At 42.5% G+C, this 21,128-nt stretch overlaps 1 protein-coding gene and 1 long non-coding RNA gene across 5 annotated transcripts in view; one reads left to right on the top strand and one right to left on the bottom strand.

Moving 5' to 3' along the window:
* The window catches only part of LOC134966339 (uncharacterized), a 63,798-nt gene extending 57,081 nt beyond the window's left edge, over nt 1-6,717 (top strand). Inside the window, exons 2-3 of the long non-coding RNA XR_010188627.1 lie at nt 5,719-5,824; nt 6,524-6,717. This is a non-coding gene — a long non-coding RNA (uncharacterized LOC134966339). The remainder of the gene's footprint in view (nt 1-5,718; nt 5,825-6,523) is intronic.
* Nucleotides 1-21,128, bottom strand: part of LOC134966338 (Golgi integral membrane protein 4-like) — a 504,615-nt gene that overhangs the window by 58,307 nt on the left and 425,180 nt on the right. The gene's annotated exons all lie outside the window — the stretch shown is intronic.

The raw sequence follows: 21,128 nt of genomic DNA, 5'->3' as shown, positions 1-21,128 counted from the left end.
ATTATCTTGGGTTCCAGACAGGAAAAAAGACCCTATTAGGCTGTGGCGATTCCCTGGGCATCTTTTGGAGTCTCCAGAAGTGGTTAATGTAATAAAAACTTCTGTGGTGCAATACCTAGACGATAATTCTACAGAAGAGACATCAGTCTCAATACACTGGTGTGCTTTCAAACCAGTAATAAAAGGAATAGTTATACAACAAGTAACGACAATTAGAATCTAAACTTGCTACATTGGAACAACTAAATCAACATACAGTAGACCCTCTGGAGACCTAAAAAGCTAGCTCCAGCTGATTCGCTCACAGCTTCAGAAACTTTTTATGGCTCAAATGAAGACTTCCCTAATTAAAATGAAGCATAAATATTACACAACAGGAAATAAAGCCGGTAAAATGTTGGCAAAGAAACTTAGGGCCTAAATGGCCAAGAATAGAATACACTGTATATATAATAAAAAGGTGGAAAGATATACAACCCTCAAGATATATCTATGCCTCTTTGCATAATTTACCTTCAGATACTTCTACGTTTCAACCTAACAGGGATATTATTGATTCTTTCTTTCTTAACTTGAATCTACCCACCTTAACAGAGGAAGAATTGGTTTTTCTTAATGCCGCATGGAAACCTGAAGAGGTTTCATTTATAATAAAAAATCTTTGGTTAGAGGTAAAGCCCCAGGACCTGGAGATTTCAGCAACGATTTTTATATCTCATTTGGGGAACTACTGACTCCCACATTAACTACCCTCTTTAATGAGGCAACTAAAGTAGGACTGCCAGTTGAATTATTGGAGGCCCAAATAGTAACTATTCCAAAGGCAGGGAACCATTTGGATCACAAAAATTTTAGACCTACTGTATAGCTCTCTTAAACACAGATGTAAAAATCTTTGCTCATTTAATAGCAAACAGACTAGCTCCAATTCTAACAAGAATTGTACATCCTGATCAAGTTGGTTTTGTTTTAGATAGGCAAGCCTTAGATAATACAACATAATTGAAATGATATCTAGATCTCAGGAAGAGTTTATATTATCATCATTAGACGCTGAAAAGGCTTTTGATAGTCTTAATTGGGAACGTAGGTTTTATACTTTGTCACAATTTAGGTTTTCAGGAAGGATCATGAAAGCTATTATGGCTCTATATGGTTCTTCTACAGCGCGAGTCTTAAGTAATGGTTTATGATCCGCTAAATACTACATTTTTAATGGAATGTCCAGTCACTTTTGATATTCATACTGTCTATGGAACCTTTAGTACAAAAGATTAGGCAGTCAGGGGAATTCCCTGGATTTTCTACTAAAAAAGGAGTGCATAAGGGCCCTCATTCCGAGTTGTTCACTCGCAAGGCGAATTTAGCAGTATAGCACACGCTAAGCCGCCGCCTACTGGGAGTGAATCTTAGCTTCTTAAAATTGCGAACGAAAGATTCGCAATATTGCGATTACACATCTCGTAGCAGTTTCAGAGTAGCTTCAGACTTACTCGGCATCTGCGATCAGTTCAGTGCTTATCGTTCCTTGTTTGACGTCACAAACACACCCAGCGTTCGCCCAGACACTCCTCCGTTTCTCCAGCCACTCCCGCGTTTTTTCCGGAAACGGTAGCGTTTTTTCCCACACGCCCATAAAACGGCCTGTTTCCGCCCAGTAACACCCATTTCCTGTCAATCACACTACGATCGCCTGAGCGAAGAAAAAGCCGTGAGTAAAAATCCAAACTTCATAGCAAATTTATTTGGCGCAGTCGCAGTGCGGACATTGCGCATGCGCACTAAGCGGAAAAACGCTGCGATGCGAAGAAATTTTCCGAGCGAACGACTCGGAATGACCTCCAAGATTTGTTTGTTTGTGGATGACGTACTGCTATTTATTACCAAGCCTTTGTCTTCCTTACAAGCTCTCGGTAATAAATTGGATGCCTTCAGTAGAGTTTTAAAAGATTAATTTAACTAAGGGGGTCATTCTGAACTGATCGCTCACTGCAGTTCATCGCAGCGATCAGGTCAGAACTGTGCATACGCTGGCGCTGCAACATGGCTGACAGCCGACGGCTGTCGTTGCCTAGCGATCGCCTCTGCCTGATTGACAGGCAGAGGCGGTCGCAGGGCGGGAGGGGGCGGCATGGTGGCGTTTGGCCGCCATTTTGTGAGAGCGGTCTGGCCAACGCAGGCGTGGCAGGACCGTGTGGGGGGCAGGCTGCAGCAGCTGCGTGACGTCACATGCAGCCGCTGCGACTCGGGCAGTGACGAGTAACTCCCGGCCAGCCACAGGAGCTGCGCTGGCTGGGAGTTACTCTACAAGTACAAAAGTATCGCCGCTGTGTGATGCTTTTGTACTTGTGCGGGGGGGGGGGGGGTGCAGCCTGACATGCGGGGCGGACTAGGGGTCCCCCTGCATGTCAGTTTAAGTGATCGTAGCTGTGCTAAATTTAGCACAGCTACGGTCAGGTCGGAATGACCCCCTAAGTCTGAAGCTCTACCTTTTAATCTTACTCTTTCAGCATTAGAGGCCCTTAAACACTCATTTCATTGTACATGGAAATCACTGTACATTACATATCTAGGTGTTAAAATTCCAGTAAATATTGATAAAGTTTTTGAGACTAATATGCCCCCAATGTTTACATAAATGATGACATTTGTTAAAACTTGGGTAACTTATGAAATTTTATGGTTCGGGAAAAAAGCCGCCTTCAGAATGTCCTTACTTACCAAGTTGATGTATCTATTTAGGACCATCCCTTACTTATACCCCAAACAGTATTTGGTAAAGTTTACAAAACTAATGGTAAACTATATATAGAAACAGAAACAACCAAAATTGGCTTTACATACTATGATACTTCCAAGGAGACATGGAGGGATTAAGGTGCCAGATCTTGGTAAATACCAGGCCGCTTGTATTTTAGCACAAATTCGAAATTGGTCCCTCCCCTTAGGAGCTAAACCTTGGGCAGACTTAGAACAAACTGCTCTAGGAGAATATCCTTTAATAGAACTATTATGGACCCCAGGAAAACTGAGACCCCATTTTAAAAGAATTTACAAACCGTTAAAGATGTTATGAAGGTCTGGGACTGGCATATCATATCTAGGGCAGAATGGAGACTCCCAACAAAAAAAACCTGTCCATTAAAGCACTGTGCTTTTTGAAACCTTCCCTTTTGTTGATAGTTGGATATCACAAGGAATTACTAAACTTAGTGATATAATTTTAGGTTCGACCCTAATACCATTTCTACAACTTCAAACACAACATGGTTTAGAAAATAAGACTTACTGGGGGGTATTCAATTGTTTAAAAAGTCAGTTGAGTGTCTAATAGACAGGAAAAAACAGACACCCAACTGACTTTTCAAATATTTGAAGTCCCCCCACTATGCGTACCTTCAATTTTGGTTACACGACATGACTAAAGCAGGTACCACATTATCAATGCCCCCAGAAATACTTGTAAACAAATTATATCAACAATTGGCAAAGGGAGATATTACATTTTGGTATTACTATTTTCAAGATAAACCAAACATGGAAACACCTGCTCAAAATAAGTGGGAAATAGATCTAAAATGTAAGCTGTCAAGGGTACAATGGGAATCCATTTACAAAAAAATATTCTTGTATATCTAAATATGTCAACCATATAGAAACACATTACAAATTGCTTCATAGACTATACTTGACTCCTAAGCTCCATAAAATATGGCCATTTCCAAAAACTGTTGGAGGCAATGTGGGAGAGAAGGTACTTTGATTCATATTTTTGGGGAATGTCCAGTACTTCATACCTACTGGAAAGAGGTATTTGACCTAATGTCTGAAGTGGTGCAAATGACAATAGAGCCTTCACCGTCTCTTGTTATTCCGAATTTGTACTCTTCAGATATTCCGAATTCTTATCGTTATATACTAGGTCAGATAGTGGTAGCAGCACGTGCAGCTTTAGCACAACAATGGAAGCTGGCTATTCTACCTATGTTATCTAAAGTGATTAACAAGAACCAATATAATTTTCAAATGAAAACATATGAAAACTGTTCAATCCTATGCCTCCATCCGAACATGAGAAAAATGGGAGATTATGGAAAGAATATTCAATTTAAAAAAATCTTTAATCTAAGCTTGCCAGAGGACAAAGGTTTGGGATACATATACAGGTTGAGTATCCCTTATCCAAAATGCTTGGGACCAGACGTATTTTGGATATCTGATTTTTCCGTATTTTGGAATAATTGCATACCATAATGAGATATCATGGTGATGAGACCTAAATCTAAGCACAGAATGTATTTATGTTACATATACACCTTATAAACACAGCCTGAAGGTAATTTTAGCCAAGATTTTTTATAACTTTGTGCATTAAACAAAGTGTGCCTACATTCACACAATTCATTTATGTTTCATATACACCTTATACACACAGCATGAAGGTAATTTAATACAATATTTTTAATAACTTTGTGTATTAAACAAAGTTTGTGTACATTGAGTCATCAAAAAACAAAGGTTTCACTATCATTCAAAAAAGTCCGTATTTCGGAATATTCCGTATTTCGGAATATTTGGATATGGGATACTCAACCTGTATTTGTTGGATCTATGATGTGGTGATGTATATATTGAATATTGCCCAATTTTCGAATGTAATACCGTGTGACCATAAAAATGGTTAAATTGTTCTGTGGGTAATTTACAGTTATGTACCTTTCTTCTTTCTGCTTTTTTTTTCTCTCTTTTCTGCATTTCTTTTAATAAGATGGAAAATAATAAAAAAAATTGAAGTGAAAAAATGCACAGCTCTGGGAAGCAGTGTTGTCCTACAGAATACAAATCTGTTAATGGCCATGACATGTACTTCTCCACCACTCTTGCAATACCTATGGATTACATTGATGCCAAAATCCTGGTAATCTGGATGCTCTCTGAACATCTAATATAATTCCACAAACATATAAATCAGGGTCACCCATCCCCAGATGCTAAATTATTCTCACACTAAGATGAACTACAGTACCTGGATACCACAGCAAGACTAAAACAATGCAATGCAAACATCCCTGAACCAGAACAACACATCGTGTCCTGAGATGGGACAGCTTACACCTCAAAACACAGTCAAGGTATAAAATGCATTTGTCACATTTGTTCGGACACTGTGAGCAGCGCTCAATAACGTATGTCTATGAAAGGGAACATTCTTCAGTAAGGGCTACCATACATCACATTTTTAAAATAACAAAATAACCAGAAAACAATACAGTACCACAGGGAGCAACCTACTTCCCAAGGAGAACTGGAGAATAGGAGCCTGATGGAAATATTTTAAGTACCTCTGGTAAGATTATAGGCAAACCAAATTTGAAGAAGACCGTTGTCAGAAGATCAGAGTCTCATTATATTCAAATGTACCAGTGTGTGTAAGATATCAGGAGATGCCATGGCTGCCCTCCAATCTTAAATACCAATACATAATACTCATTTTCATCCGACATTATTATTCATTACAAAATTCTGTGGGACTCCACTCTGGGATTATAAATTTAGAACAGTAATTAAAATAATGAGCACATACCTCAAGCATCATTAGCATAATCTATTCCTAACAAAGATCTCAGACTCCTGAAAGGATGCCCATTATTATTTTTACTTTTTTTTAACTAGCTTGTAAAAAAACGTATTATTTATGCTACTTTTTTTTTATTGTAGGACAAATGGCCTGATTCAGAGAAGTACGCAAAGCTGATGTTTCGCAGAACTGAGCAATTATCAACACACTGCGCATGTGCTGCGTTCGCATTGTACATGCATCAAGGTGCTATTGTGAACCTGCACGCAATGAGGATTACTTTGCAAAATGACATGAAGTGACCATTTGGGGGTGTTAACATGGGGTTAGTGGGGAGTGGTTAAAATGCAAGCATGTCCTCGCAGTTTTCCAAGGCATGTATTTGATGTCAGCTGTTAGCCCTAGTGTACAAAAACATGCTGCCTGCGAGACTACTGCTGTGAGCAGTCTGCATAGTAAAGAATTAAACTCTGACTTTTTTGTTCAAATGTATGTTGACATGTGGAAACAGGAAAATAACATGTTTTCAGAAGATTTTTTTACCAAAGACTTCTATGTGTCTATTGTTTGCAGTAGCAAAGATATATACTATTGCAGCAATGGATCCGTTGAAATATTAATATCTGCACATTCTCATGAACAATGAGCAGAAGCTCCTTAATATTTGGCAAGTATAGAAGAAAAGTCTACAAATCAGTAGTTATTAGCTTATTAATAATTTAGGCAATGCTGCCCCCTGCTGCTAATACAAGCAGAGCATAGTGTGTTTGTGATTTTGATAACACTTTTGGCATAAGTTTACGCATGCATTGAATATGATATAAGAAATGAAGAAACTATATAAATCCATGTATGCCTAATACATGCCTAACAGAGTATTGTTTGAAACACCTTAATTGTGTGTGTTAACTTACTCTTTGGTCACAATAACTTTTTCTTTTGCAGATATCCTGGTTACTTTAAAACATGCATGTGATAGCTTGGAGGTTCCCACCAAGATCCCCAGCTCTTGACGAGGAATGGACACCACGTCTTGTGGGCACTGGACGACAGATTTGCTAAACCGCATAGTGTGTAGAATTATTGTCTGCTTTTAACAAAGCTTTTCTGTCCTCCTGTGTCCAGGTAGTCAGTTTGCTTCTGGGTAAGACTCAAGGATCGCAAGTCTCAGTAACCAGGTTCTTATATATGCTTTTGTGTTATTAGGTGTATGTTTGAGTGAGTGATTGCCTGTGTCTGTCCTTTTTGAAACCTTGGAGTAAGGACTAACCCAGGTACCCTAAACTGAATGTCCAGCAGGTTCACTTGGGCACCGCTGACTCCTTGGTGGAATAGGTTGACAGACATTGCCTGTGTCAATTGAACCAAGTAAAGGTGTACAGCCACCCATTGACTCTGGAGAGGATTTCCTGCAGTTCCCTGTTGGTACCATATGAGACATCTGGGGTCAGGAAAAATGTTTTAAACCATAGTTTAATCCATAATGTTTATTTAAGTATTAGATTATATACAGTAGATTGGAAGATTCTAACAGGATGGAGTTTCAGTGATTAAAGATATTTGGACTTACATTTAGGCTAATGAACACCACATCTAGATTTAGTTGTTGGCACCAGATTGTGTAAGGAGATTACCCTATAAGTTGTAGTCAATGCGTCTGTACTATGATTCTAATTCAGTTATTAGGCGAGCCAATCATCCTTCACAGCATAAATCTAAAAGTAAGCCCAGGGAATCCTTTCAAGGAAGGATCAAATACTTACATTTCAATCTGTTGCCACAGTCTGCCACTGGCCAGTGACACAAGGAAACAGTGGTAAATAATTCCATTAGATTACCACACAGTAACATGTACTCTGATCCATTAGACCCTGGATTTTGAAACGGTCTACTGACTATGGGGAACATAGAAAATCATCCCTGGAATGAGAGCCCATAGACTGCCATGGATATAATGCGCAAGGTACATGGTGACTGGGTTCTGAAGGAAACTGAAACAATGATTTAAAAGTTGTGGATTGTCGACACAGGGTTTCTTAGACCCAAATAAACTGCAAGCAGAGACACCGAAAATATATACAGGACGAGGACTTACAAAAACAAGAAGGTCAGTCCCTCAAAATGTCAACAAGACTGAAATGGGAGATGGAATTAGATTACATGGAGGATAACATGTATTCTATGAATCTAACCAAACCCAGTTAACTGGGGAGTCAGTAACCAGAAAAAAGGATAGGTAGCCAGGTTACTCCTCATTACCCTGATTCAAGATGTTTAGATTGTGAATTCCTGCAATGTAACAGGTGATACAATATGCCAAAATTGTGGTGCACCTTGGTCTGAATCCTGTCCATCATGCAATAGAAATGACCGTTCTAAATGAAATAAAACTAAACATTTAGAAACACTAAAAGGGTCTCAGCCAGTTAAAAGAACATGGAGATGTTTATGTTGTATGGATTATACCATTGGTCTAGTAAAAGTTGAGTGTAATGCAGCTATATGAAGCTGGGAGTATCTCCCAGCCCAGTAGTTGGCCCCTAAGGCCCCCTTCCATCATATGGCGATACGTTGAAATCTGCAGGAATTTACCTCATGATGATTCGACAGAGACAAGAAGGTGATCAGGTACGCGATACCCCATGGTTCAAGCCATGGACCGAAACTGAACTTTTAGCAATAGTTAAGGATGTCCCTGATATAAGAAATCACCTCATGGCAGCTTTCCGTTATTGGAAAAATTAAACACTGCATATAGTGCAACGTGGATTGATTTAGATGAATGTATACATGCAGCTGCAGGTGGATCTAGAGCAACTGAGATTTCTAATATACAAATAGACAATGTGCCGGGACCAGAAGAGGCTGCACAACAGAAAACAGCCAAATGGGGACTCAACGGCTAGATAGATGCTAAATATTCTGCATTAGACTAACATAAAATACTACTGCAAATATACAACACAGACAGGAAAAGGTTGAATCAGTACAGGTCTACTATGACTTAATACTCAGCAGACACACAGATCAGGGGGTTCGGGTTTGTAGAGCTCAAAGAGATAAGAATTTTTAAAAGTACTCTACTTAATGGCCTAGATCCAAGAATAAAGAGGAGTTATACAAAAGTAGACCAGAGGCTGCAACCCTAGCACCCAACACACTTTTCACTATTTTGAGAGCAATAGAGTAAAATCATAAAGAGTAGGAAGACATACCAAATCTGCCTCTCAGTCTGTCTATCTTATTACCATAGATAACAGAAACAATAGAGACTACCCCAGGTTAGGAAGCAGCAGACAGGGTCAGTGGAAACCGCTGGCAGAAGAGGCAAAACGGAAGGGCCTTTGTTTTCATTGTTATCAACATGGTCACATAAAAAGACTGTCCCGCCCTGACAGCAAAAGGTCAGAGCCAGAAGGAGAACAAACCCAAGGTATAATAGGAAAGCTGCCCCCAGGTACCCACTCTGCCCATGTTAACACTGAATGTTTTAGGGCCTCAATGTACTATACCTTTAGAAATAGAACATGAAATGATTATACCTTGTTTAGTGGATACTGGGGCCACAAGAACTGTTGTAAGGGCAGATCAAATTCCTCCCAGTTTAATAACTAATGATTGTGTGAATGCCATTGGCATGCATTGCCATTTCAGTACAATTTCCTAAAGGGAAATCGGGGGAAGCCTAGGTGCTAGTATTAGAGACATGCCCATTCAACTTATTAGGTGCAGATCTATTGTCAGCCCTCAAAATATATAGAGATGGGGATATAACATTCATAACTGGGGCAGATAAGCAGCAGTCTATTACTTTTGACACCTGTATGTATGCTCAGACATTAGAGGCACACATTAATCAGGCACATACCAGTGTAGAGGAAATTCTGTCAAACTTTGACCACAAGCAAAATTGATGTGGGACTCAAGCCCTTTACACCAGTGCCTATACAATTCAAACCCAATGTCCAACCTGTGCGTATGAAACAGTATCGTCTTAATCCAGAGCAAACCAATGCCATTGGCAAGTAGATACAAGAATATGTACAGGCTGGAGTACTGAATCCTTGCCGCTCCCCATAGAACACTTTTCACAGTAAAAAAGAAAACAAAACCAAAAGAGCCAACATCCTATAGGATGGTTCATGACCTTAGGCTGGGTACACACATGCCGATGACATCGGCAAGATCCCCTCGCAAACGCTATCGTTTATACACACTGAAGATATCGTTTGCGTCTTGTCAGTGACGGCATGCACCCACATCCAGGAGCATGCCATCTCGTACAATATCTTTAGATTTTAAGTTGAAAACTAAAGAAATTGTACCTCGTTAATGACCCATGGGAGCACGCATCCTTAACAAGATAGGCTATACACACTTGCCGATGTATACGATATATTGTCCGATCTGCCGGTTCGGACGATATATCAGGTGCACATCAGTAAGTGTATACCCAGCCTTAGAAGGTCAATAGAAGTATGGTGATAAATATCGTGCCCAATCCTTACAAGCTGCTTAACGAAATTCATACTACCTCAGAATGGTTCACAGTCATTGATTTGGCAAATGGTTTGTTCTCAGTGACAGAGGAGAGATAATTTACATTGACCTTCACATACCCAGACAAGCAATACTGCTGGACTATATTGCCACAAGAGGGGCTATGTCGTCATCACCTTTCCCAGAGGCAATGACACTAGTCCTTAAGGAATGGCATCCTCTCAATGAGACAACAGTTCTTATCCAATATGTAGACGATCTACTTCGTTCAGATACAAAACAAGACTGTATACAGGATACCATTGCATTTGCTAACACAAAAGATGTAAGGAATCCAAAGACCAACTACAATTCGTACAATCTCGAGTCCAGTTCTTAGGCTATTGTATATCAGCTAGAGCCAAAATATTGCAACTGAAAGGAGAACTGCCATTTCACAGGTGCCATATCCCATGACATTAAAACAACTCAGGTCATTTCTAGGCCTCATAACATATAGTAGGGAGTGGATTCCAAATGCAGTACAGAAGTTTCAGGTACTGTATGATGCTTTGAAAGGAGATTTTAAACAAGGACATATAGATCTGACAGACAACCAATGCCTAATTTTTACATAACTTAAGAATGATATTCTTAAGCCCCAGCTTTGGCACTCCCTCTTTTCTGGTATGAAAATTCAGGCCATGCCCAGGGTGTACTCACACAGGAACACAGGTGAAAACAAAGGCCTCTTGGATACTACTCTTTACAGTTAAATCCTGTTAAAAGAGGAGCACCTTCGTGTGTCTGTGCTGTTGCTTCTGCAGCCATACTTATAGAAAAAGTTGCAGATCTTTTCTTAGGGTACCCACTTAAAATACAGGTACCACATGCCATCACTGAAATACTCAATCAGGCCCAAACCAGACACATCTCATCCGTCAGACTCACCAAGTATGAAGCAGCATTACTCACACAATCCAATATCACCATTAAAAGATGTACAGTTTTGAACCCAGCTACCGCTGGGTTCAACAGAGGGGAAAAGTAATACGGATACAGATGACAGTAGGTAGGAGATAGCAGGAGATAGCTATAGGGTGGGAGACTCAAATATCCCAACTTTTCTCTCTGATGACCATGATTGTCTTGAATTAATTAAACTAGACGTGCCCCTTCAAAATGCAGACCTTCACTTATTTGTTCCTGGATCATGTTATTATGTGGAGGGTTAGCCACACACAGGTTATGCAGTAACCACAAAAACTGATATTCTCATACAGGAAGCTCTACTGCCTTCCAGCTCAGCACAAGAAGCAGAGCTGTGGGCCCTGGCAGCCACCTGTATATACTATATGCAGAAGGACAAACAGTTACGATTTATACTAATTCAAGATATGCCTTTGGGGTCACACTTAAAGATTATGGCCTGATATGGAAGAGTAGAAATTTTATGGGATCATCTGGAAAGCCTATTAAACATGCAGATTGCATTAGATCCTTGTTTGCTATTCTGCAGTTGCCTAGGCATGTGGCTGTTATAAAAGTAAAGGTGCACAACCGAGACTATACTATGGCGGTAAGATGAAATGTATCAGCCATTCTCAATTACACTACCACTGCTCAGGGTGGAATATGTCAAATAGGACCAGCTTGCTGTTCCTATATTGAAGACATTTTAGTTGAGCCTATAGCAGCACATATACAGAATATATGTGAACTGAAAGATCAGTTTAGGAAAGAACATAATGAGCCTGAATTGGAACTGTCCGGATGGGATTTAAACTGGCTCAACCCTGCAAACTGGTTTAAGGGGACAGGTGGATGCTTGTCAGGTATACTACACCCGGTAATCCAAGGCCTGGTGCTTATTTTGATTGTATATGCAGTTGTTAAACTAGGAATATGGTTTGTTAAGATGTTGCCAATGATAAAATGTTTTTTTTTTCCGTAGGATAAAAGTGCTGGCAATATCGTTGGTCTGACTATTCAAGGGACACCTTGGTATTATTCAGTTAGTCCTTTCTGCATCCATTGTGACCTCCAACAACCTGATGGACTACGCAGCTGTCTCACATGTGGCTCCAGCTTATCTGACTCCATGAAATGTAAGACTTCACACCCATGATCTGTTGATTTGATGCAGTGTTTCCTCCCATTACATGTGTAAGTCAGGGATTGATCCCATTCCTGTCAATAAGTAACCCAGAGAGCCTGCTGAGTGCATAACACATGTCTTACCCCTCATGAATAGTTCTCTTAACAGATGGGTTCTTTTTAGAGGAATAACAGTAGAAAGTAAACAGATTGGCAACCAGGATAGTGACACTAATGGATCTTTGATCCCACTACTTGGAATCCATTAGGTCTCCTAAGCCATAACATATGGGTCACTATGGAGGCTAATCAATGTTGGGAACGGTAGGTTATTTAAAATGTAGTAATTTGAACAAAAAGAGAGAGGACTGATCGAGTTAAACTCTGAATGTTTTGTTGAAATGTATGCTGACTTCCATGTGCCTATTGTTTGTAGTAGCGAAGACATATACAACTGTAGAAATGGATCCACTGGAATGTTACTATCTGCACGGTCTCACGAACAATGAGACAAAAAAGTCTAGAAATCAGTAGTTATTTGCTTCTTAATAATTTAGACAATGTTGCCCCCTGCTGCTAATACAAGTAAAGCTTACAGTGTGAACGTGATTTTGATAACACTTCTGGCAAAAGTTTACGAATGCTCTGAATATAATATGATAAGCAATAAAGAAGACATGTAAACCCATGAATGCCTAATAAAGACAGAGTATTGTTTGAAATGCCACAATTGTGTGTGTTCACTTACTCTCCAGCTGCAATAACCTTTTTATTTTGCAGATATCCAGATATCCTGGTTACTTGACAACTCGCCTATGACAGTAGCAGTAGGTCTACCCTTGAGCCCGATGATCCTGGTTATTGCATATAGGCTGCGTATGTGTACACAAATGTAAATGAGCTGCGGTAGCTCTGGTAGGCATCTATTTTCATTTCTGGGCATCAGCTTAATTTGTGAGTATCTGCAGTTGCACTGCTTCTAAATTGCACTTTGCAGCTTCATTAGCGTACTTCTCTGAATCAGCACAAAAGTACAAATTTGTCCTCATGCACTGTTGTGGCAGTCAAACCAAACATCCCTTCCCAGTGACTCGGTTCCGTGCGACTCATTTTACGCCAAGTACTTTTTCGCTTGAATGTGCATCTTAATCGCAACGTGATGCAACAACATCTCTTCACAAGACTGCACTGATTAACATGCTACTGTATGCAACACTTGTATTTCTGTGTGTGATGAAGTCTGAGTATATGAAGTGCTCCAATGCAGCAACCGTAGCTTATTCTTTAAACACACTGCACCGCTCACCACTGCTCACACATGCAAGGCATCTCTCGCAGCATGGCATATTGAGGCTAGGTGTATGAGGACACACATGTTCCTGCTTTGACTTACATGAACACACACAAAATAATTTGTGTGTAAACTGTATTTAGATATTCATTTCTGTCATACTGCAGGTGTGAGCTTAAATCTTATCTCTGTAACATCAACGCACGGAATCGCGTCACCCGCAGAACAAACATACAGCTAATCCCTTTAAATACAAAAATGTATTATCTTATCTTTGTAGAAGCTAGGGATTTAAATGGCAATCTCAGACTGGAGCAAGGTGACTCATATACTCATTACAGCTCTGCCTACTGAGAGATGTGACTCGAATATTGACTGTACTTGACACAGACACCTGTTATAGGTGTATATTCTGAAGTATGCAAGTGTAATCTACGCAAGTGGCTGCATAATCTGACCAATGTGAGAATCAATACAGTTATTCAAACTTGTACAATGATAATAATAACAACCATCTGTGACAGAACAGTACAGAAAAAGTTATTTCACTGTAAACAGGCAAACCTTGGCATTCACTATCAAGGGAGGAGGGGATGGCAGCATCTCTAATTAACTTAAGAATGAATGTTGAGCCTCTTACAAGAAATGACATCTGCTGATTTAATTAGTAAATTACATTATTGGGATGATTGATCCAGCAAGTTAATTGTCATTTATAAGGTTGAAAAGTAGAGTTGCTAGCCACATTGAAAGGGTTGTGTGAAAGGCATAACTATATGAAGGCCTTTCATTGATTTTGTAATACCTTAGTAAGTTATATTTTGAGGCCTTCTGAGCTCTTAGGAGCTACAGATAAGATAAAGTATATGGTTCCTAAAAGTTAAAGGAATATATTTTGTTTAAACATGAACTTGCAATTCACTGTAGAGTTTCAGTAAAATGTTACTATTAAGTTTTAAGAGTGTTTAGCTTGTGCAGAAAAGACAGTTACACATTATATTGTGTGATGTATACTTCCATATACCTGTAATCTACAGTATGTGACCAGTTATTCTTCTGATGGGAGTAAAGCCTTAAGAAATATCTGCTTCAAAGCCTGTTTCTTACACAGGATAAACAAAAGGGGAATACAGTAGCTGGAACAACAATTAAGCATCCTAAACTATTGCCTAGGCCCATATGGCTAAAACCGGTATTTTGCTTAGTGCCCATGGGGTATTAATCCTTCTCTGCTAAAGGGGAAATGTATCAAAGTGTGGTCATTACAATCATCAATTTAAAAATGCACCTTCGATAAAAATCACAAAGTAAAAACCACACATGAAGCCGTATTATTTTTGCAGAACTGGCATATCATAAGAAATGCATCAAACAGTGGTTTCCAGAACCTCCCAGAGGGGCTGATACTGAGTAAGCAAAAAGGAGCAAATAACCTAGGTAAAATCATGTTGCACTGAAGAGATGGGGTACATATAAATTCAGTAGTGGATCTTGCCACGGGCAAGCAAGACTTTTGCCCAGGGCGCCGGCGCCATCCGGAGGGCGCCGCACCACGGCAAGATCCGCTGCTGCTGTGTCCCCTGCTGCCGCTGCCCTGCTGTGAAGGGAAACTAGACGCTACGCGTCTAGTTTTCCTTCGTGGGCTACCCGCTGTGAAGGAGTCTAGTTTCCCTTCGTGGAGAGGACCTTTTCTGTAATGATGTGCGGTGCGCGTTGACGTCATCGCGCACCGCACAGCAAAGGTCCTCTCCACGAAGGGAACTAGACGCATAGCGTCTAGTTTTCCTTCGTGGAGAGGACCTTTGCTGTGCGGTTCGCGATGACGTCATCGCGCACCGCACATCGTTTCCCTATCCGTTTGATAGATAGTGTCTAGTTAGACAGTCAATAGATAGACACCATATATTAGACAGGCATTAGGTCGACAGGGTCAAAAGGTCAACATGGGTATGCCTTTCTACAATTGGGGGTCCCAGATGACAAAACTATCCACACAAAATACAAAAATGCAAAAAACATGGTGTCTACCTTTTTCATGTCGACCTTTTGACCCTGTCAACCTTTTGACCCCGTCGACCTAATGTCTGTCTATCATATGGTGTCTATCTATTGACTGAACTAGACACTATCTATCTTTCATACCGGAACCATTCCTTAGTTTGCCCTGCTCCACATGTCCGTGGTTAAGTGGACACTGGGTAGAACCGCATGTTTCAGGACACTAAGGACACTTTTCTTAATGTCCCTATATAGTCCGGGAATCGCTTGCCTAGTGAAGTGGAATCTAAATGGGATTTGGTACCGTGGACACTACCTCCATAAATTGTCAAAATCCCACTGCACCAATGGCGGATACCGGATGCACGTCTAACAATAACATAGCTGTCAAGGCCTCAGTTATCCGCTTTGCAACAGGATGACTGCGGTCATATTTCATCTTCCTCGCAAAGGACTGTTGGACAGTCAATTGCTTAGTTGGAGTAGTACAAGCGGTCTTCCGACTTCCCCTCTGGGATGACGATCGACTCCCAGCAGCAAAAACAACACCGGCAGCAGCAGTAGGCGTACCACTCAAGGATCCTGCAGAGGAATCCCGGTTAGGAGAGGACTTGTCAGTCATGCCAGTGACATGGGCTGCAGGACTACTGACGTTCCTGACTGAGAAAGAAATTGATGTTGAGGGAGTTGGTGGTGTGGCTTGCAGAAGCTTGGGTACAAGTTAAGAAGGGATTCAGGTGTCAGTGGACTGCTTATGCTCTTACCCAAAGTTTCCGAACTTTACAATGACTTCTGATGAATGCGCTGCAGGTGACGTATAAGGGAGGATGTTCCTAGGTGGTTAACATCCTTACCCCTACTTATTACGGATTGAAAAAGGAAACACATGGCTTGACACCTGTTGTCCGGATTTGAGGAGAAATAATTCCACACCGAAGAGGTGGCTTTTTTGGTAGTTTGCCCAGGCATCACAATGGGCTTCTTCGTCCCAAGGACAACAGGCCCCCCCTCGATGCCTGATTTAAAGAAACCACATCACCATCAGAATCCTCGTCAACTTCCTCATCAGCGCCAGCAACACCCATATCCTCATCCTGGTGTACTTCAACAGTGACCGCTTCAATTTGAATATCAGAAACTGGACTGTGGGTGCTCCTTCCAGCACTTGCTGAGGGTGTGCAAATGGTGATAGGAGCCATCTCTTCCCGTCCAATGTTGGGAAGGTCAGGCATTGCAACCACCATGTGGAGGAACATAAGACCAATGGGGGTCATTCCGAGATGCTCGCTCGCTAGCAGATTTTAGCAGCATTGCACACGCTAGGCCGCCGCCCTCTGGGAGTGTATCTTAGCTTAGCAGAATTGCGAACGAAAGATTAGCAGAATTGCGAATAGAAAATTCTTAGCAGTTTCTGAGTAGCTCGAGACTTACTCCTACACTGCGATCAGCTCAGCCCATTTCGTTCCTGGTTTGACGTCACAAACACGCCCTGCGTTCGGCCAGCCACTCCCCCGTTTCTCCAGACACTCCCGCGTTTTATGCTGGCACGCCTGCGTTTTTCCGCACACTCCCAGAAAACGGCCAGTTTCCGCCCAGAAACACCCACTTCCTGTCAATCACACTCCGATCACTTCAACGATGAAAATTCTTTGGTCGGACGTGAGTAAATCTACTAAGTTTTGAGCTAAAATACTTAGCGCATGCGCACTGCGTACCATGCGCATGCGCATTTTTGCCTTAATCGCTCCGTTGCGAATATCGGCAACGAGCGAACAACTCTGAATGACCCCCAATGAGTGGTGATATTTATACACCAGCACACCACTAACATACAACCACCAGCAATGGCTGGTAACAACAACAGCTGAACAGGTAACCACAGAAGAGAGAACCTGCAGAATAGTCAACGCACTGAGGCAGCATAATATGGACTCCGAGAAAAGGATTTTCCGGTAGGTAATTAAAATCCTATTTTCTCTAGCATCCATAAGGGATATTGGGGAGACTTAGCAAGATGGGGACGTCCCAAAGCTTCCAGAACGGGCGGAGACTTCTGAGGCACCGCCTACCCACACTGGGTATCCTCTTTGGCCAGGGTATCAAACTTGTAGAACTTCACAAAAGTGTTCTTCCCTGACCAGGTAGCAGCTCTGCATACTGTAGCTGCAAGGCCGAGACTCCACGGGCAACCTTCAAGGAAGAGCCCACCGATATGGTACAATGGGGCTTCAGAGACTTAGGAACAGGTAAGGCTGCCGATACATAGGCCTGTTGGATAGTAAGCCTAAGCCAACAAGCAATGGACTGCTTAGAAGCAGGACAACCCTTTTTCTGTGCATCATAGAGCATGAACAAGGAATCCGTCTTTCTGATCCGAGCCGTCTGCTTGACATAGATCCAATGCTTCCGGAGGAGCAGAAGAGTCAGGATTTGATGGAACTACAATAGGTTGACACAAGTGAAACACAGAGACAACCTTCGTCAGGAACTGCTGTCTAGTCCTGAGCACCGCTCTGTCCTCGTAAAAGACCAAGTATGGACTTTTACACGATAAGGCCCCCAATTCTGAGACACATCTAGCAGAGGCCAGGGCCAGTAACATCACTGTCTTCCATGTGAGGTACTTGTCTTCCACCATCATCAGAGGTTCAAACCAGAATAACTGTAGAAATATCAACACCACATTCAAATCCCAGGGTGCCGTAGGCGGCACAAAAGGAGGTTGTATGTGGAGTACCCCTTGCAAGAAAGTCTGAACTTCTGGCACCAGTGCCAAATTCTTCTGGAAGAAAATGGAGAGAGCTGAAATCTGGATCTTAACGGAACCCAGACGTAAGCCTTTAGCCACACCAGCCTGCAGGAAACGTAAGAAACATCCCAAGTGGAACTCTGCAGGTGGATACATGTGTTCCTCGCACCAGGAGACATAACTTCTCCAGATACGATGATAGTGTTTTGACGTCACAGGTTTCCTGGCCTGAACCATGGTAGCAATAACCTTTTTGGAAAGGCCCTTGTGAGCTAGGATGTTCCGTTCAACCTCCATGCCGTCAAATGAAGTCGCCTTAAGTATGAGTAGACAAACGTTCCTTATTGAAGAAGATCTCTTCCTAGTGGTAGAGGCCAGGGGTCTTCGACAGACATGTCCAGAAGATCCACGTACCACGCCCTCCGAGGCCAATCCGGGGCAATCAGAATTGCCTGGACTCCTTTATTTCTGATTCGCATGAGTACCCTTGGGAGCAACGGAATCAGAGGAAACAGGTAGATCAGCCTGTAAGGCCAAGGTGACATCAGTGAATCCACTGCCCTCATCTGAGGGTCCCTGGTTCGTGAGCAATACCAGTGAAACTTCTTGTTGAGTCGAGAAGCCATCATGGCTATTTGTGGGCAGCCCCACCAGTCGATCTGTTGAAACACCTGATGGTGGAGCCCCCACTCCCTGAGTCGTCACGATCTCCACCCGGCGAAGTCCGCTTACCAGTTGTCCACTCCTGTAATGAAAATTGCTGACATTGCTCTTGCATTTCTTTCCGCCCAGAGGTGTATCTGACACATCTCGCATGGAGGCTCTGATTTTTGTGCCTCCTTGCCGATTGATGTATGCCACTGCTGTGGCGTTGTCCAACTGTACTTGGATCGCGTGATCCTTGAGCAGATGAGAGTCCTGAAGCAGAGCTTTGTAGATCACCCGAAGTTACAGAATGTTGATCGGAAGGAGGGCGTACCACAAACAAGTAATAACCCCTGCCTCGTTGTGGTATTGGTACTGGAACAATGACGTGGGACTGGACCAACTTTTGGATGGCCTGTTGCACCGTAACTTGCGTATCCTCCAAAGCTGGTAAGCTTGATTTGAAAAAGCGTTGGGGGGAGGAGCACCGTCGAACTCCAGCTTGTAGCCCTGAGAAATGAGGTCCCTGACCAAGGTATCCTGGCAGGATGCGGCTGTAGTGACGCAGTCAAGCTCCCACCTCGAGATCCCCTCGGGTTGGGTGGGCACAGCCATGCTGAGGACTTGGTGGAAGCAGAACTGGTGCTCTGTTCCTGAGAACCAGTGTTTGCAGGTCTTTTTGTCTTACCTCTGGTGCCTTTATTCGCATTGGAGGCACCTCTGGCCCTAGATCAAAATCAAAAAGGACTGAACAGACGGCCCGGGTAGGAACGCCTAGCCGGGAGGGCCCCAGAGGGGAGAAATGTAGATTTCCCTGCAGTGACTTTGGAAATCCACGTATCCAACTCAACCCCAAAGAGCCAATCCCCAGAAAAGGGAAGAGATTCCACACTGCGCTTGGATTCTGCGTCAGCTATCCACTGATGCAACCACAAGGCCCTGCGCGCCGACACTGCCATGGCAGATGTCCTAGCATTAATATTGCCCGCTTCCTTGAGTGAGTCACACAGGACGTGTGCAGTGTCCTGAATGTGCTTCAGGAGTCACCGTAGTGACCAGAGACATATCCCCGGAGAGGCCCTCCTGAATCTGAGTAGCGCACGTATGAATGGCATGGGTCATCCAGCAACCCGCTATGACCAGCCTTTGCGATACACCTGCTGCTGTGTAGATAGACTTTAGTGTAGTCTCTATCTTTCTGTCCCCAGGGTCCTTTATGGTAAAAGGAGCCCAGGGCAGGCAGCACCGCCTTTTTTGACAGTCGAGAGACTGAGACGGGGCTCTTCCCAGAAATCCCTACCTCCAGGAGCAAATAGGAAGGTGTGCAAAAATTGTTTTGACACTTAGTATTTTTTTCTGGATTTTTCCAGGCTAATTTAAATAGGTCATCTAACTCTGCAAAATCAGGGAAAGTGACATTAGACTTGTTTTGTGTAAAGAAAAATGACTGCTGTGACGTCCTCTAGAGGGAGCTTTAACACGTCCCATATAGCCAGAATGAGGGGTTCAATACCCTGAGCAGAAGAGGAATCCCCACTAACGAGATCCAAGTCATCCCCATCCTCCTGTATTTCCTCATCTGAATCAGAGCAGGTAAACCATGTTTTTGTGGTCCTGAGTTAGAGAGGGGGGTTGTGTAACATCTACCCTAGCAGCTAAGTCTGCAACAGCCTGTTGTAGTAGTTGAGTTTTCTGAACATTAGCAGTGAGTTGTGATGACATATCAGACATCATAGTCTTAAGAGCCCCTAACCAGGATGGCTCTGGTCCATCTCCCCCAGCCCCTTCACTGAGCTGTGAAGATTGGATGCATTGTTCACATGAAACAGAATCAGATGATGGAGAGAATCTGGTGTGGCATACACTGCATAGTTTGTGTTTACCCATGTTCACAGTAATCACAATGACATACACACAGACAGTAAAACTTAGCAAGCCTGCCCTTACTGTATGTGAGAGGAGACACAGAGAGAGAGAGAAGACCAGCACACCCCAGCTATACAGCCCCAATGAGGCTGTCAGCTTACTAGATCACAGTGAAACACTAATGATTTCTGTCCTGTATAGGACACAGATTGTGTACAATAGCGGCTCTCCCCCTTGCTACACCCTGTACCAGTTTTCCAGCGTGTCTTGTTTGTCAGGAGGCGCTGTGTGTACTTGCTGCTGCTGCCTTAAGCAGAGGAAGGCGCCAAAATGCCGCTGGTCCCGCTCTGAGGTAGCGCCGCCCCCCCAATGACGCCGGAGCTACAGAGATTTTTATACTGGCAATGTCTCCTAGTTTGCTTAAA

This window comes from Pseudophryne corroboree, chromosome 10 (assembly GCF_028390025.1).
Source record: "Pseudophryne corroboree isolate aPseCor3 chromosome 10, aPseCor3.hap2, whole genome shotgun sequence".
Lineage (NCBI taxonomy): Eukaryota > Metazoa > Chordata > Amphibia > Anura > Myobatrachidae > Pseudophryne > Pseudophryne corroboree.
Note: the sequence above shows the minus strand (reverse complement) of the source record. Positions and strands in the feature narration are given on the sequence as shown.